Genomic DNA, 17,756 nt, shown 5'->3' with positions numbered 1-17,756 from the left:
CAATGGTGGGCAATTTGATCGTAGGTCAGTATGTTGGGTTAGTGATCTATTTATAACACTTAAAGAGCTCTAATAGTGTATATGGAATTGTGATGTTGCAAATAAGTGTAACATAGACAGGTGGAGTATGTAACGATTTAAATGAAATTTATCGATTTTATTTCGATATAAGTGCTAAGAGTTAAAATAAAGTAGTTAGTCTTTGATTTTTAGAAATATTTGAAGACTTTCCTTTAAACGGGCACATATTGTCTTCATGTAATCATGTACAATTTGAGGATACAAAAATATTCATAGTGTAGTATATTCTAGTATCTAGAATTTCCAGCGTAGCTTTGGGATATTCTTAAGAAGTGGGAATGCGAGAATGAGTTTGAGCGGAGGATCATAAAAGAGGGAAATCTAACGGTCGAGGAAAACTAGCCAGCGCAACGTCGTAGGCCTAAGGTTTCTAGTTAGAATTCGATGGAGCGTGTATTTGACAGTTTGTGAAAAATGCGCGTGAGAAGACTGATTATGGGGAGAGAATGATTTTTGAGTGCAAATGTCTGAACGTGTGTTTGTGTCGAGAGAGTCGTGTGTTGGCCTTCATGGCAATAAGTTAGGCGTCGCTTAAGTTGCACGTCGTTAGTGTATAGTTTTTTCTTATTGTTAATAAACATAGTTATTTGTTAGTTTTTTATATTCTCGTCTATACTATTTCCAAGCCACATATTTTAAACTATAATAGCAAATGCAAGGTTTCGATAACGAAGGATTGAATTGAATAACGATGGAGTGGGATAGAGAAATTAATGTTAATTGCTATTATAATATGCGTTACATTTTATTTTTCGCTATTTATTGTAGTTATAATTTTAAGGTAACAGCTATCGAAATTGATTGCAAACTTGCTGGTTGAAAGAAGCATTAAATTTGAATATATTCCACCAAGAAATAATATCAAACTCGATAAACAATAAAAAAAAAATTTAGTATGCTATAAGTCGTATGTTGTGAATTATTAACAAAATTTATGTGTGAGTTAAATATCATGGCCCACGTTTAATGTCACGTATATCGTATCCTCGTAAATTCTTTTTTATCGCGTTCTTAGCCATCTTCTTTTATTTGCGAATTTTCTGGTTTTCACGGTACGTTGGATATAAAACAATTTGATGTCTCGGTCGTGAGAACTAAATTTCTCACTCGTCTTTTTTGTGCCCGAATATTATGCAAGCTAGTTCATTTATTATTATTTATATTTTCAGAATTTATGTTTCAGAACGGTGAATATTTCATTCATGATTATCTCTTTTTGAGTTCCATTTTTTCAATTTGTATGACTATCAACGGTTTTTCAATAGGACTGTCATATTTCTACCATTATTAGTCTTCAAGTAAAGTTGAAAAAGAAAGTTGTGGCAGTTTAAGAGAAACATGAAAATTGTATATATTTTTACTTTTTAGTAACTTCAAAGTGTTTTTAAGGTAAGAGTGATTTTAAAAGAACCTTCTGATTAAAATTTCTCTTCCCTCAAAACGTCGTGTCAAAGTCATAAACATAACGATCATCTTTTGTTACGCTGGTTCCAGTACCGTATTTGTTCCACTAGATTCAAACACATTAGTCAAAAAGCAAACATTCAAACTGTTCTAATTCACGAAAAAGCCAGATTGAGATTCTATTCAGACCAATAACAGAATATCTGAAGCTACTTTCAATTAAACAATAAACGTTTATGAAAGCAGATTTCTCTAAACACTTCGCAAAACACAAACGTTAAACCAAGACCAGTTTTTCTTTACAGATTTATAAAAAAGAATGAATTTCGCTAAAACAACTTGTTAAATCTTTGTTATGAATCCCGTATTACATAGCTCCGCAACCTCACACGTGTTACAAGTGTATAAAACCGGCAGTCCACTTACAAACTCAATATTAAAGCTCGCAGGTTCGTATAAACTGCTCGTAACGCGTATCTTGAACGATCCGGCGGAAAGATTGCAAAGTGGTGCTGCGAAGTCCGTTCGAATACCGATATCAATTTTCAAGGAACCGTCCTCAACCGCGCGTTAACGCGTTCAGCGAAGCTCCGGGCTTCGAGCCGAGTTGGCGATCTTATCGCCGGTTCCTGGTAGTCGCCGGTAATTAGACGCCGCAAATTATTATTCTGGAGGCCGGTCGAAATTTATGGGAGCGCCGTTCGCAGCTCTCGTGCGATGCCGCGCGATAAACTTTCCTCCCGGTCCGACGGATCCGCGACCAACTTGTCCCACGAACTGTGTACCTCTTTTCTCTTTTTCCAATGGAGTCGTAACGCTTCCCGGCCGTTCGGGGAGATTATTATACGCTAGCCGGTCGTTAAAAGTCAGCCACTTGGCCATTCTCCGCGGACCACGAACAATTAGCTGGAATTAATTATCTCGGGAGCCACCGTCCTCGGTTCTCCATTCGCCGCGCGATCCCCTTTTCGCTGGCCCATATAATAAGCCGGGATCTGAACTTTGAACTGGGCGTCGAAGTCCCTTAATCCAGGCAGAATCAGTCTGCCAGCAACTTCCGGCTCCATCGGCGTTTCTTGAGGTGGGCACGCCTTTGCCGCGGAGCCGAACCGCGCCACCCAAACCTTTTGATATCCCGCAGAAGGCTAACGATCCGCGGAAAGTAAGAGTCGGCCATTGAATTCGCCAGAAGAAACGTCACCGATCCTCCACCTATTATTCCGCAGACACCTTAGACCTCCGTGCTCTTGTTTGCTCGCGCAGACGACCTCTCCATCTCTCCTAAGGCGCGTCAATGTGGACGTCGGAGCTGAGGATTTTTAACTCTAGCGCACTGTGAGAATTGTTCGTTTCAGAGATTGGGTGAATTTGGATTTTGAATGTTGTACAGTAAGGATTGAGTGGTTTTGAAAAGATTTTACAATTATTCTTATTGTCTTCAATAATGTATGTTCGAAATATTATTGTGTGAATTGAGATTTTAGGATTACGTTACATCTTATTTAATCAGATTTTATACAAAGTTAAATGTTTTATGAAATCAGTTATTCACGCTATCAATTACAATTAATGCTAATTTTGGAATATATAAAACTAGAGTTATAGTTTCATACACACTGATTATAGTAACTATAGACTGTTATATGTTATTGAATTTAGAATAAAAGTAACCTTTATATTTTTCGAAAATATCAGCATTTCTTAAAAACCAGAAGAATTTAGTTTTCATTAGAAAATGTATTTTCTCACAAAAATCCAATAAATAACAAACGTTTTGATATCTTTGTTTTATACAAAAGTAATACATTAAACAAAATTCTTAGATTGATTTGATAAACAGATAGGTAGAATCACATAAAATACAGCAAGCGTCACTTAAACCGACATCTCGTTTAAGTTAACCAGAAGCTCTCTTACCATCTACCCTCAACGCTAAAATATCAGAGTGAGACCATTTTCATGCCAATAATATTATCATCCAAAGCTATCAAAGCTCCCTGCTTCCTAATTCCAGAAATCGTCCCGACATTCAAGCTTTCAACGAGCACGCGTGTCCATAACAGGGTTATTTCCATTACCTGGCAAACCTCGGCGAAACGGAAAATCCTATTTCAAGATCTTCCTCGCCAGAAATACCGAACAAATTGACACAAAGCGATCTTCAAAAATTGGAATGAGCTCCGTGTCATAAGCAGAGCGATCCGTTGTCTTCAATAGAAATCGACACTGGGTATTTAAAAACTCCGCGTTTTTGCTCGGCTCAGATTATAAAAACACGTAGCGGAACGAAAAACCCCGAAGCGTTTTATTAGTAGATCCACCAGCGCCGGGGAAAAATGAAAATTGCCTACGATGCTGTCTCGGGCGTGAGGTAAATCAAGACCGCGGAAACGCGGATACTCCGACGCGATTTATTCGCAAGCTCAGAACCACCCCTGCCACGGCTCCCGCGCGTCGCCATTCGTTTTCGATGCGCCCCCCTTTCGTCTGCGCCGCGAGCTGAAATTATCATTTAGCCTCCAAGGCTAAAGCACACATATCCTCGTTTAGTCTGCCGGGAGACAATTTACGACACTTTCCGCGGGCCCGCGCGCGCTTAATCCGCGCGCCTCCAGCCACGAGTGTGTTCCCTGAGCTCGACAGTCAGCTCTCCCTTCCTCTCTCGCTTTCGCCGTGTGCCCGTCTACCAGTTTGCCTTGTTGTTTTACAGCCCCGTGTACGTACCTAATATACGAATCGAGCTTAATCCCGGCCGCGGATTCAGCAGCAACGTAACGCGAGATCGCAAGACCTTTCCCCTCCATCGTTCTTAAGTTCAAAGACGTACAAGCGGAGGCGTCGGATATTTGCCCGCGCAGTCACCAACGCGCGTGGCTACTGCACCGCAGTAAACAAACGGATTGTCACGCGAATTGGAGGCACTGTTGTAACGAGAAATATTTGTTGTGTTACGGAAGGGATTATCGCTAACTCGCACCTGCGTGTGCGCTTCGTTGAGAAAGATTTGGCCAGGGAATTGTTTTTTGCGATGCGAGCGAATGTATTTTTGTTAACACAGTGTTCGCGGGTTACGTAAAAATACGTTTTTAAAAAAGTTAAAATTTGATTTCCTTTGCGTGTGAGAAAAGGTATTAGGTCGTGATATAAATACGTTCGGTTACATATGTGAACATGTTCTTATTCTAAGAATTTGATTATGAATGCAATTGATTATTACAAATGTGCAATGTTTATAGTGGTTATGAAGCCACTTTTGGTCCATTTAAATGAAGGCTACTATTATGCTGCTCCAAGAAGCTAATAATATAAAAGAAAATATTGAACATAATCGAAAGTATTTATGTTACGATCGAACATTTATAGTTTCAATGAAAGCTGCCGAAATCATATTGAATAATAAGTAAACAGATTGAATGTAACTGATACAAGGTAAAATGAGCAGAACAGCCCATATAGAATATATTAACCTTTTGCGGTCTTATCAAGACAAACTTGATATTCGAGTTTATTGTTCTTCAAGACAAACTTGATATTAAAGTAACTGCTACGTATTTTACTGATTTTTGTTGTATTTGCTCGTAATATCATAATTATATAAGACCTTCTAATCACTATATAATTATTTGAGTGCTTCTGTGATGATTTCAAATATTTCAATAGTTTCCGATGGGAAGATCCGAGAACATTTCGGATCAGAAAGTATTTTGAGAGTAATCCAGTTTGATTAATCTGAAAACTGAATTCTTTTTATGTCCACTTTCTTAATACTTGAAGTTTTAGGATCCTCCTAAAACATTATGTCGGAAGTCGAAGTTTTAACAACGCTGTAGGAATTGAACTGGGGATAATGCAATTACACTAAAATGTTGTGAATGAAAAAGTTTATTTTGAAGAACTGCATTCAACTTTTTATATATTTTTTAAACTGGTCAAGCTGATTTATCCCAAACGATTAGTGATTTTTAGTGATTGAGTTAGTTTTCGTTGCATCATTAAGTCAATATAATAGTTACACGAAGAAGGAAGCCCATGGAACTGTTGTTCTAAAGAGAACAATACTACAATAAATTATTAATTCCTTCGTTTCAATCACCATCATACAACTTCCTTATCTTTCGCTTCATATAATTAATGTTATATTTTACATTTCAAATAATGCGAATCCCTGGAAACATGTTTACCATCGCAGGAGATTTTTCCGCCATCATCCTTGCAACAACAGAAAGATGTAATTAAATTAAAAATATTACATTATTTCACAAACGTTAATATATGCCTGTGCAAAGCCCGGTATTATTCGCTCTTCCCATTTTCACAGAAAAAACGTGTAAATAAATTTCCACTTTTTGGGTCTACAAAGCAAACAGAATACCGTGTTAATATGTTCCTGCGTATATCTGTTTCATCCGCAGATTGTTTAAACGAAAACATAATGTGAATACATTTCATTTCAATCTCGCAGTACATACTGTTTGCTTATCAATTTTATTTAATTAAAAGATCAAACTAAGCATTTAAAAATGTTATAAGCGTATCTGTAACTGTGTAGACACGTATACCGATACAAGTAAAAATTCTCTCACGAATCTCCCAACAGTCCTTGAATATTCATAAACTTTGCATACATATATGCTCTTTGTATATTTTTTTCCACGATTACCAGAGTCGATTACACGTTCGCGTTAATTCGACCAGCCAATAATTATGTAAACCATTCCGGGGCCGATTAACGCCAGAAACGAAGCCGTGTCGGGATCGATGTAATTGAAACGGGCCACAAATCAACGTCAACGCGCGTGTAGCTACACGTGCCGCGTGCGGATACGTCGGCCTATAATGCAATTTGTCTGCACGCCGCGTCGGGTCCGGCTTAAAATGTTTTTTTCAGAAAGTCATCGAAGACGGGAACGCCCTTTATTAAGTGGAACCCGAAGGGAGTACGACATAGGCCCGTTCCCGAAATTTCCAGCAATTTTTCATCCCCTTTCGCGCCTAACTCCGCGAAGGGTGGACGATTCTCGGCCGTTCTCTTCACCGGGACACGTTCACCGCGTGCCCGCTCCTCGGTTTGGCAATTTCTCCGAGTAATAAATGGCACCTACTTTTCAATCGGGGGCGTCTAAGAGTCAATAAGTGTCGACGGATGATGTACAGTCCTGTGCGTATCGTTAATAAGGAGGCGTTCGCAATGCATTACTACGGGTTCTCCAAAAAGGAGTCCCTAAACTCCTCTTAGAGTTCGAAACACTGACTTCCTGTGATTAGAGTCTTAGGAATCAGTACGATATGCTCGAATAACGTAAAAGATTATTATAGTCATTTTATTTTTTTACTAACAATAGTAACGATTTCTTAATTCAACACCTACGTAGGTAATTATTTTGTTCGTTACGTAGTCTTGTATTTTATAACAGAATTCGAAGAAAAATTTCCGTTTATTAAATTAAACATCATTAAATCATGCGTCGTTTCACTCCATTGAATCTATTATTTCATTCCATAATTCTCTGCCACTGTTCGAAGTATTTATTTCAAATATTTGCTCATTCAATATTGTATCAGTTGCTCAGTTCATTTAATTAAATACTTCGTATACTATTAAATATTCCAAAATATTTAATCGCCTTTACGTATGCGAATCAATTTCTGCGCGTTACCTATCAGAGTCATATCTTTATTTTACGTCCGTTATATAGAATCACGAGTTTTATCCTCAAGCTCAAAGCGAGCCACGCTTCGCCTGGACACGGAACCAGCACTCTGCGGTCGTTCGAACATTTTAAATTCGTTCATCGCCGAGCCAGGCAACGGTTGAATCGTAAATAATCTTTCCGCGGCGTTTTCGCAGCTAACATGGATGAGCTGCGGCACGCACACAACCGGCCCGCAACAATGCTGCATAATAAGCAACATTGAAATTAGGCGGGCCACGAAGGTTTTAATATAAATTCATACGCGGCGCTGCTATGAATTATTCACGGCGTAATTTGGAAAAACAAACGACGAGTAAGCAGTCAGTGTTTAACGGCTGCGATGGAGAGCCGCTGGCTGGCGAACGGGCGAAGAGAAAAATGAACTATACCGATGCAGAAAATTAATCCAACATTTCTTTAAATCCTTTTGAATATCTTTCTTAACAATATTTTTATCGAGAAGTAATTTAATAAATTCAATTAAATTGCTTAATATAACCAAATAAATAATTTAATAAAATATAATACAGGTATGTACGCGAAATTAATTTTATAATCATTCTCGTAAAAGTCGAAAAGTCAATCGGGGAAAAATGATTCAACTTTGAAAATAATTTTAGGTGTCTTTTGGCACATTTGGTAAGAATAGTGAGTACGCGTTTGTTATCAGATTAGGATCAGAAAAATACATGTTCCTGATTTTATTTTCAATATCTTTGCAAAATGTAATACTGGTATTATCTTATCTTTATTTTATTTGTATTCATTGTAAATACATATATATTTTTGCTTGTATTAAATGAGAGGTTTCAGAATCTATAAGGATTATTTGAAATATTCGAAAAATTTTTGTCTAGCGACGTCAGAATTCATGAAGTAACATCGCTAATGGAAATCATCGTAATCATTTATTATATTATCATTATTAAAATTTCAACCAGATGTGACTCATGGTTTAGATTTTGACATTTCTCTCGACATTCTTTCCCATGAAACTTTTTCAAGCCACTGAAAATCTTGCTCGTTGAAAAGAAATTTCCCTCAAATCAAGATGTTACTGCTGCAGTCGGCAGCCATTTCGCAAAGTTTGACAAGATCTATTTTTCACATGAAATAAAAAAGTTGGAAATCTTTATATCTGGCGTGCAATTCTTAACTAGATTCTTCTGAGAAATGAAATTGCTTTTTTCCTCAGCATATTTCCTACTTTTTTATTAAACTTTAATAACTATCCTCATGTAAACATCCCCAATATTACAGGAGTTAAAATCCCCCAAAGCAATAAAAATCACAAAAAGGAATAGAAGTATTAGTACCTACTCGTACTTGTAGCCATCATATCCATCAGGATCGATGATAGATCGCTGTAACTTCTGCTTGTTTCCCATTTCCTTCGCCCTCTCCGGGGTTCTCGGTTGCTCCCACCTTTTGCCAGCGAGTCCCATCGGCGTTGCCATAAACCGAGAAACTCTGCCCCAGCTGTTACACGGAGTCGAAACGGAAAGAGACAGTGGGGAAAAGAAGCAAGGAGGTGAATGTTTCTAACAGCCGATGATAAATCTCACCTGCTGACGACTCGCTGCGGAATCGTCGAATCGGCGTGTCGACACGAGCCCGTACGATTTTCAAACGACAGCGCGAGTCATCGGTTTGCAGACTCCCTTTGAAGAAAAGAGTTCAACACGCCCGACCGTCTGAGAGACGGGCAAATTGCATCTCGACGCTACCCGAGTATATACACGGCCGGTCTTTTCGCCGGCAAACATGAAAGTGCACTCTCGCGAGTTGGGAACTCGCAAAATACCATTAGGAGTGCTGCTTGTCCCGTTTATTAAGAGTTATGATCGTACGAGACACTTATTAGCTTTCGCATGCTGCGAAGTCAGGTACGCAGAATCGATGTCTCGCGACTAACGACGCGACTCTGACGCGTTATCAAATCCAACTTCGTGTCTCGCTTCTCCACTCCCAGTTCTCTATTTGTTCATATTGGGAAACTATAAATTGTTAGAAGACTACGAACTTTTGAATTATTATCGACGTGCTATCTTTATTATTAACACACTCGTTCCTCTCCTAATGTCTGTTGGATAAACATCCCTTGGGGAGCAATGTAATATAAAACTAAAGCTACTGTTCTAAACTACAAAATAATTCTACATGTTCAAATCGAAGAGATATATTTTCAATATTATTAACACTAAACGTACCACATTCGATCAAATTAAAAAATGCAACTATAGTTTTCCGTTCTTGTTAAAAATAAACAAAAATATTTAACCTTATTCTTATATGGTTTCTATATTACAACATAAACATGTTAAAACATTGTTTCCATATTAAATAAAAAATCATCTATATTTCCTTTCCAAAAATATAATTGGTAGCTAAAGTAACGGTACGTTTAATGTAAAGTTAATTTCCGTCCAGGGTATTAGATTTGGTTATTATCGCACTTATTTCAAGCATACCATACTACATACCACTGGTCTCAAACATCAGAATCGAGCGTTTACATATAGTCAAGTGGTATAATAAAGCGATGGTCAGACGGTGTCTCTGATCGACCAAGATCCCTTCGTTCATACCACAGTACAGCATCCCTGCAAACTGTACCAGGAATCTACCAGGCTCTCGCCTTTAAAATTTACAGTCCCTGCTCCGGTGATGGTAGCGTCCACTTTCGGCAGTTTAACGAGACAGTTGCTGAACTTGATCTACGTTTAGATATTTTTCTCATCAGCGACCGGAGCCCGGTGAACGCGTAGACCGCTGGCGGATACAACGGGAGTTCGAGGGTGGATTTAGCTAGGGGGTGAGCCACGGAGTCGCACGGGGAGGACATATTTTTCTTGAAATTTGTCGCGGCTATCTGCCCAACGGGATCTACCCTTGCGTATAATTCCCAACCGGAGAAGCTGCAAATCTCGAGTCCTCTATCTCCCCCGACAACCTCCCAACTCCACCTGCTGGCCATTCAGCCGCCCGACACGCCCTCCCCTGAGGCTGATATAAACGTTTAAGATTTCTGCGTTTACGCGCGTGGATAGACGGATTTCGGCGCAATAAACGCGAGCTAAACACGCTCTTCGGTCCGGATAACCTAACACCGGTGGGCTGCGACAGCGGTTCTTAAACCGCGTCCGCGGAGGTTGTAAACAAAACTGATTTTACGCCATCATTACTGTATTAACACTTTGTTAACCGGAAATTTTACGCAGACGCTATCCCACGTGACCGGTTATTATTCCGTAATTAAATATGAAAGTGAAACAATCTAAATAAACTTCAATAGACTTTATATATATGTAATGAACTGAAATGACACTTTGGACATATCTTTTAAATAACTTTGAATATTTTACTTTTGCAGTGTTCTATATTACCCCGAGTTACAAAAATTGAAGTAGTTGATGCAAATGCAAACACGAGCTAGCTTGTGACCGATCAATAATTTTAAAAGGAAAAAATTGGCAATTCTTTGTATACGTTATAATGGTAGATAATTATTTTAAGAAGTGATGCAATCAATGTGGAATCAAGGGCACAAAACTTGGAGATGATAATTGGAAATCTTGTTTGTTACTTTTAGTGTATAAAAAGCAGAGCATTCGTCATTACATATAGTAAGTCAACTTGTAATTTGAAACAATTGGGGGCTGTAAAGTTCTTTTTGGCAGTCTGCGATAGGGATAAGTAAGCGATTAACATTAGAACTATCGTACCAGTAAAAATGATTGATTTCGGTTTTTTTCTTACGCAATTATTGATACCTTCGAAGCATTGACTATTCGAAATGATTTCGAAAATTAATAGTTGCACTTGAATACTACAATGAATGTCTAAAGAAATTAAAAGTAATCTATTGTTACAGTTTTCTTTCACTCGGCAGTTCTAGTGTCAAAGCGCAATGTCTATTGTGCACTTACCATTTAATTTATGTTACATAGTTTTTGAATATCATGTACATTCGTGTATACACATATAGACACTTTTTAGTTTTGATCAGTTAATTGTAACCGTATTGACAAACAGCAAACTAGAATCGAAGATGAGGTAGAATTTGACCAATCAGATACGAATGTTCAACCTAGATATACAGTAATACAGTGGTCGGACGATACTTGATGTACATTGTTCGACTTAAATATTGAGAGACCGCGACACAGAAAAATTATTTAAAGGGGTCCGTGGCAAACAAAAGCTTAATACATTTGAAAATGGTCTGAACTTGTGTAGTACGCCGATGAGCAGTCTTCATGAACTGAATTTCAATATTTTTCATGTGAAATCAAACAAAAGCCTTTTGATACATCTTACATGTAAACATCAAAAGAGTACTAATATGAAAAAAGAAATACTGCACTATCAGTGCTATCTCATAATTCTTATTTTTCCATTGGGAGAATTGCAGCTAGTACAATGTACTGCATATGCAGTGGTAATCTATCACAGCACAGCGAAAATTCTGCATATGCAGTAGCCGTCCGCGAACGTGTTAATAACCACTGGACTACGACGTTACGTGAGTGGAGCCCTTTTCGTCGCGCGTTAAACACGTTTGTATTCCCGTATTTTCCCGCGCCATAGTTGCTTTACTCATAAGCCTAACGCTCGAAGTTCCCTCGTTTCTCGTGCGCGGAGTATTAGACAGACTTCGTAACGCGGCGATTCCGTCGAAATTTACATGCATAGTTCATGCGCCTGATGAATTACGTGGCCCCAGCGATATTGAGGTCGAGAGGATATGAAACCTGGAAGCGTAAGCAGATTTCTTTGAGAGTATTACACCGACTTATTACCGGGGTTCTTTTCTTCTCTTTTTGTTTGGTTACGCGCGAAACCGGCTGATTACTTCCATCAGGGATTGGTGAAGCGAAAGTAAAATTAATGGAAGCTATTTTTTTTGTGTAAAAAATATAGCAGGTACAGTGAACATTGGATAATTGCAACGTCCCCATCCCCACTGCATCCCCAGTAGGTTCTTTTAACACACTATACCGCCCGACGACCAGCCGAGGTTGACTTGTGTAACGTGACCCTCTTACTGTTGAGCTCGACGATTTCAACGTCTCTTTCTTTTTTATTCGCAATCGTTTTGTATATCCGTTTTGTATATTTCTATCATATTTGGTATCATTTTAATCAGAGAAACAGAACAAACATGACGGTGAAAGTTTCATTTGAGTTAAAGTTCTGAAGTTCATCGCAGGCCTTAAATATTGCCAAACACTTCGATTCTCAGTAGTTCTTCTTCCTTCACTTATGTTGTCCTTTTCTCTGTCCGCCATACTAAAATTTTCGTTTCTTGTTGTAGAATCGATTCTATCCCTTCATAATTGCAAGATTTGAGCCCTGATAAGTGTTACAATTACCCAATGTTCATTGTATAGATATTACATAGAGGAAATGTGTTGTATATCTTTACTGAAACATTTAAATTGTCAAAATCTTTTACCATTTCGTTAAAAAGCTTATTACTTTCACACACACATCGATAGAAACTACAGTGTAGCTCTCACGGCCTGAGTCAATCCTACAAGCCAAAGCGTCACAGAGACAAGGGGACTCCATCACTCAGGCTACTCGTGTCAATAGCTCTAGAACAACAGTTGATGTTATTGGTCGGAAGGACGGTTGGTTAAAGGACGGAAGTGAGACATAAAGATAGAAAACAAAATTCTCTAAACCGAGGCGATCCGAGCATTGTAAGTGTCCTCGTGTTGTAGTGTGTTAGTTTAGTGGAGTGACTCCGTACATGAGAGCAGCACTGTACATATTTCCATCCAGCAACAAATGCTGCTTTTTATTAATCAAGACCCTCACTTCGTACTCCGCGCAATTAAATCACACGCGACCCGAAGATCATCCATCGATCCGCTAAATCCAGGGCCGCGGCTTCAATCATTCTCCCGTATTCAGCGAAACCATCCGCGTAAATTACAGTAATCCTTGTCAAGCGGCGCGAGCGAGCAGATCGGGGAATCTAAATCTAAATCTGTGAAGTCGTTAGCGCGCCAAATATTTTCCCGTGACGGCGGGGATCAGTCAGCCAAGTGCGCGAAACAAAATATCCCGACGCGTGACGGAAATTAACTAATCGCGGCGCGGCTGTCGTTAGGGAGAACACGCCCGGTACTGAGCCCCACGGAAATTTCGTAACTTGGAGGCAACGATGATATTCGTTATCGTAAATCCGGAGACACAGACATATCTCCGGGGGCGCGTAACGCCCGGGGTGAGTTATGCAACGGAAGAAGCGCGCGCAATATTTCACGTAATCCCTGTCGCGCAGTTAAGAGGGACTCGTTAAGGGGCGCATCTCGGGCATCCGCGAGCGACAATCGGCCCGAAGGCTTTCCATTGGTGACACGCGTCCCACGGACAGCCCTAGCACACGTACGTGAAATCAGGAAGATTTGTGGCCGGCGGATGGCACGGAGGGGCAGCCGGTTGCGTCGTCTTTCGCGCCCGACAAAGCACCCAAGGGCTCCGTCTGGAGCGGGCCGCGAGCCCGGATAAAGTCACGCGCGCGATTTAAGGGCGGATTTCGTGCGGGAAACGCCGTTTAGACGATCGTCACGAGCCGCCGTTCCGTGCGTACCCGCCGTCCCATTTTTTGTTTTAGCTCTCTGCATGTTGCCCAACCACGGGAACCCGCCCCGGAGACCATTGCGTGTAACGTGGCCGGATTGCCGCGGTATAGATAGATTATCTACCGGATTAGTTATTGTATTAATTCTGAAAATAAACTCGATTTTCCTGACCGTTCGCGTGTGAACGAGTTTTGACGCTTTATAAGTGCTGCAAACGGTGGAATTTGGCACTGGCAGGTATGATTACGTTGCGTGGGTTTAGGTAAGGTGAGTTGTTGATGGATATGCTAGCTTGTACGGAGTAATTGCGGGGTGATCTTCTGCTTTTTAGTTGTAATTAGGTTCGAATTGCAAGGATTGGTAAGGTTAATATTCTTGTAGATTATCAATTGCGCGTGGAAAGATATTTGTATTAAAAGATGACAATTATTGTTAAAAGTTCTCAGTCGACGGTTGGTGTTTGATTAACATTTAAGATAAATGCATCGTATATGTTTATTTTTGTTAGTTTATTTACCAAGAATTTAGTAGCTAAGTCACATCAATTGATGGGAAACTTAAGATTTTCATTAGATCGCTAATCATTTGGCATTGGTCACTTTAAGGATTCCTTGTTTCAATTTATTAATGTTTAAAACCACACCTTCATTTTGGAAAATGTTCGTTTTATATATTACATTATACACATAATAGAATCACAGAAAGTAAAGACAATGTTGTATTAAGACGCATTATAAACTATGGAGATGAATATATTTTTTTAATTAAAAACCAAATAATACAATATAATTACTTTAAACATACATTTTAGAGTTAACAGCTAAATCTGCTGCAGTATTGTAAACAGTCTGCACCGTCTATGATTTACATTATAATTCTGTGCATTTGCATGTTTTAATTGGCGAATGCACAAACAACAATTTCTATGTATAATTAGCTTCTCTTAATTATTTTCCAATTAAGCCTCCGAAAACTGCTAAACAAATCACGGGTCTCTTCGTGCTTGTTTCTGTCCCCATGCAAAGATCAAACTTTGCTCGGATCAAACAAATTAGGTTACAAGAGTTATTGATGCTTAACGCGGTGAGGAAATCGTCGGGAAGATTCAATCTCGGCGCTCTCGCAGTTTCGGCGACGCGACCCCAAATAAGTCCGTGAAAGGGGACTTAAACTCGCGGCTTCAACCCCCGTATGCACTCGACCCCAATCTGGGTCAGCGGTGTCAAGGTCGTTTTCTTTAATTCGCCGATTCCCCATGCAAGTCACCCCTTATCGTTCCGCAAACGGGGGTTACGCAAGACGCGGTAGCCACGGGGAGACAGTAGTCGACTGCCGGAACACGCCCCCTACCGAAGAAGCCAGCCCCGGCCGCACGATCCCCATGAAAGCGTACATATTTAACGTGACCCTGCGTGAATAATCGATGGACAAAGGCGCTAGCCATTTGTACTTCTCCGGTCGCTAACTGCGCTCTGTTTAAACATTCACACAGCCCGGCTAGGCGTTTCTTTCCCAGCCCTCCTTCCATCCTCCTCTGGACGGAACTCTCCCAAGGCTCTTCCTGTAGACAGAAAGTGGAAAACAACAAGGGAATGCCTTGCTCGGTTTTTATTGGCTCGCTGGCACTCCTATAGAAACGGCCGACTTTTTTTCATTTTTCTATATCCTCTCCCGCTCGATGAGAAATTGCCCCGGTTCTATCATAAAATTTCAAATAGAATTTTCACATTTCCGGGGGATAACTCGATCCTCTGTGATCCTATTCTTTTGGTGGGTCGATTAGGGGTGGGGGATAGAGGAACAGCGAAAACCCCGATGGATTGATTCGTTTTTCTGTTATTTAATTTAATCGTTTGCTTTTCTAGAGCTCCGATTTATGGAATAGAAAAAACGTATTGTGTCGTAGATAATTCGTGATTCACGCTTTTGCATTCAACAAAATATCGGTGTGTTCGCAATAAATTACTCAGTTAATCGCAATGAATTAATCTTAATTAATTAGCAATATCAATTAATCTCTTGCATTAGAACATTGAATTAGTAAATCTTCTTAAGTACTGTAGAGATTTAACATTAAATTAATAAATATGAATACTGTTTATTGCCAGTTCACTTCAATTGAATAAATTGATTTTACATTTATAATAAATAAACAACTTTTATTTCTCTTAGAAAATTATTAACAATTGATTATTCTTATAAACCTAATTGGGAAAGCTATGATATTTGTTTCTGAAATTCTATATTTAAAAAACTGCACATACAGCGCTCTCTTAATAGTATACATATATTTTGAAAATATGAAACTGGGAAGGTTTGAAGGCAAGGATGACCTAAGAGTTGCTACGGTACAGTTTCTTACCAGCTTATGACTCCGTTTCACGGTAAATTTATGTTACGGGCAATTCGGTAGGCGCATGTATGTTTGCGTTTCTTATTCCTGACTTTTTACTTCAAGCGACTAGAAAAAGACACTATCCAGAATTTTTTATTGACGCTTTTTCAGAAAAACCTTAGAGGGAATAAAAATATTTTTTTATCTCCCTCATTCTCTAAAGTCGTAACGCTAGAGGCACTTCGCCATATATTTTGTGTGCCTCTCCATGGAGTTGCCCAAAACTTCAACATTATTTAACCTTAAAAAATAATTCAAAATGTTTCCATCATCTGCACGTCAAACACTACAATAGTAAATTTCATAGAAGTACTGACTTTCTACAGAACAGTAAATTTATTTCACTAAACCAACTTTCGTAGCGTGCAACCACGAAAATACTTCAAGAAAACCTTTATTATACTACTACGTGGGTTGCAGCATAAATTTCAGGAAAGTTGTTCAAAATATTCTCCTCCAACAATAATACATTCTCCATTGTCTTGCATCAGCATTTTCTAAACTTAAAAATATGAAACTTTACGAAAATAACAAACTGAATGACAGCGGGTTCCCGAAACATTTGCAGCAACCCACGCAACAGGAAGTACGAATAAGAAGTAACAGATTCCAATAAATTTATAATACCTAACGTCTAAAATCAACTACGCAAATTTCTTCATCCGAATCGATTTCCTTCAACCAATCCCTTAAACGGAAAATCAGATCAACGCGGGTGGCATAGAGAACGGGGGTGCCGCGGATCAAACGAATCATCGACGCCGGTCTCCAGGAGCGTAATAAATCGTCCGTCAGCCGGAAAGGGGTCCCGTTTGCTCTCGTGAAATTTCAGCCCGAAGAATAGGAGCCCGGCGATTGAATCGTCGCGATACATTCGGGGCTGGAGCTTTTCTTTTCTCACAGTGTAGATCGACTCGACGATGGAGCTCATGAATAAAATCGTAATTTTTCAGATTACCTTTGCAACAGATTCTCGCCTCGGGTCGAGATCGGCCGATAACGGTTCGCTCGGGCGTAGGGATTGAGCGGCTCGCGAGTTCCGATACGCACTTTGGCGTCGTATATACCGGTCCACCATTTTTCATCGAATTCCCCGAGCGTCTCGGCGCGGCGCGGCGTCTTTCGAGGTGTGCAAGCAGCTCACCGCGTGTATCGAGCGGATCTAACGACCTGTCTCGAGCTTGTCGCGCGAGTAAACAGCTCCGGCTAATGAAAACAAAACAAGCTCCGCGGAGTTGGTGACTGCGCCTCTTCGTAGGAATCGCGCGGAAACGCTCCTTACCTTGACAACCCAGAATTTCACCGGCGCCCCGAGCAACTCGCGAAATTAATAATGCTGCGAAATTAATGAGAGGTTCGCCCTAGGAAAAATACTTCGTCAGCAAGCAATCGTTTCAGACGGCAGAGCAGTGACAGTTGAAAAGAACTTACACCGGCGACACAAATACGAAAATCCTGGACGAAGGGTTTATGGTTCATCGTATCATCGTCTAACGCTCTTGTAATGTATATAGGAAGAGTCGATAACGCCATCGACTGATTCTTATGTGAAATATAAGTAATTAATTTATTGTCGTTATTTTCTAC

General features: G+C 39.7%; 1 protein-coding gene and 1 long non-coding RNA gene across 3 annotated transcripts in view; one reads left to right on the top strand and one right to left on the bottom strand.

Annotated features, from left to right (window-relative positions):
- Positions 1-17,756, top strand: part of LOC116431261 (uncharacterized) — a 481,036-nt gene that overhangs the window by 367,983 nt on the left and 95,297 nt on the right. The window lies entirely within an intron of this gene.
- LOC143174861 (uncharacterized) lies at positions 11,904-13,083 on the bottom strand. The gene is made up of 3 exons (XR_012999321.1): positions 13,005-13,083; positions 12,637-12,778; positions 11,904-11,932 (listed from the first exon to the last, which is right to left on the bottom strand). It is a non-coding gene; the product is annotated as an uncharacterized LOC143174861 (long non-coding RNA).

This window comes from Nomia melanderi, chromosome 9 (genome assembly GCF_051020985.1).
Source record: "Nomia melanderi isolate GNS246 chromosome 9, iyNomMela1, whole genome shotgun sequence".
Taxonomy (NCBI): domain Eukaryota; kingdom Metazoa; phylum Arthropoda; class Insecta; order Hymenoptera; family Halictidae; genus Nomia; species Nomia melanderi.
This window is presented reverse-complemented; position numbering and strand designations above follow the sequence as displayed.